Source organism: Poecilia formosa, unplaced genomic scaffold (genome assembly GCF_000485575.1).
Source record: "Poecilia formosa unplaced genomic scaffold, Poecilia_formosa-5.1.2 Scaffold671, whole genome shotgun sequence".
Taxonomy (NCBI): Eukaryota; Metazoa; Chordata; class Actinopteri; order Cyprinodontiformes; family Poeciliidae; genus Poecilia; species Poecilia formosa.
The window spans coordinates 36998-38195 of NW_006800610.1; the positions used below are offsets into that span (position 1 = coordinate 36998).

Here is a 1198-nt window from a genome sequence, read left to right on the forward strand (position 1 = left end):
AACTGTCGGGAAACAGTTTTGTTTAACAATCAAAAGCCACAATATTTTCAAGCGATTCAGTCAGCATCACTTACTGTAATCAAACAAATACAGAAAGTAAAAAGAGATACACCTAAAGCGGGCAAGAATATAGTTAAAGGTTACCTAATATCCTTTTTAGGAGGAGCGATTTGGATCTTTATCTTATCCCTTTCTTCTTCTTCTTCTTCTTCTTCTTCTTGTTAGGGTTAGGGTCTTCTTCTTTTGTGTTTTATTGGCGGATGGCAACCAACTTAAGGTGTATTTACCGCCACCTACTGGACTGGAGTGTGGTCATCAATGATACTCAGATGGAATTTAGTAATACGCACCTCAATGAAGATGTTCATTAAAGAAATAAAAAATAAAATACAAATAAAAAAATACGCACCTCAATGGTGTGCATGAGTGTGCAAATTCACACACTCTGTCTCTCTCTCTTTCACACACACATATACACACACCCACACACACACCCACACACACACACACACACAAATATGCAAATGTATGTACATACATACACACACATATATACTTTTAAATATAATTAAATAACCTAGTATTTTTTTAAATCTGATTAATTGATTTCTAATAGATTTAGATTAATTTCCTAAAATATTATAGAAAAGCCTTTCCCTCTCCGTTTAGTATTGACTTTAAATGACGTTCCTCTGAATATTTATCACATCTAGTAAGACATGTTCCACTGTTTCCATCTGATTATAATTACAATTGACACTTTATATGTCAATTGTATTCAGAATGCAACCTTCCATTTTCAGAATTGGATTCTGCATATTTTTCTGTAAAAACATAAGATTGTGTCCCTATACCCAAAGATCTCCATCATCTGCAAATAAATATTTCCCTATCAACCTACTGTTTCCATGCTGCATGAATAATCCCCATCTCCCACATCAGATGAAAGTTTTAAAATAGCAATAAAAGATGCATCATTTAAATGCTTAAGCTTTATACAACAGACTCCATCTTTACCTGGTGTTGACTGTTTTGCAGTGGTGGGAAGTAACGAAGTACAAGTACTTCGTTACTGTACTTAAGTACAACTTTAATGTATCTGTACTTTACTTAAGTAGATTTAATAATGGGTACTTTCTACTTTTACTCCACTACATTTTACTGTAAGTATCTGTACTTTCTACTTCACTACATTTCT

General features: G+C 33.3%; 1 protein-coding gene across 1 annotated transcript in view; it reads right to left on the bottom strand.

The window, feature by feature from the left end:
- tiprl (TIP41, TOR signaling pathway regulator-like (S. cerevisiae)) overlaps positions 1-222 on the bottom strand; it is a 28331-nt gene extending 28109 nt beyond the window's left edge. The window contains exon 1 of the mRNA XM_016666171.1: positions 145-222. The gene's annotated coding sequence lies outside the window, so the exon portion shown is untranslated. The remainder of the gene's footprint in view (positions 1-144) is intronic.
- Positions 223-1198: the final 976 nt, after the last annotated feature.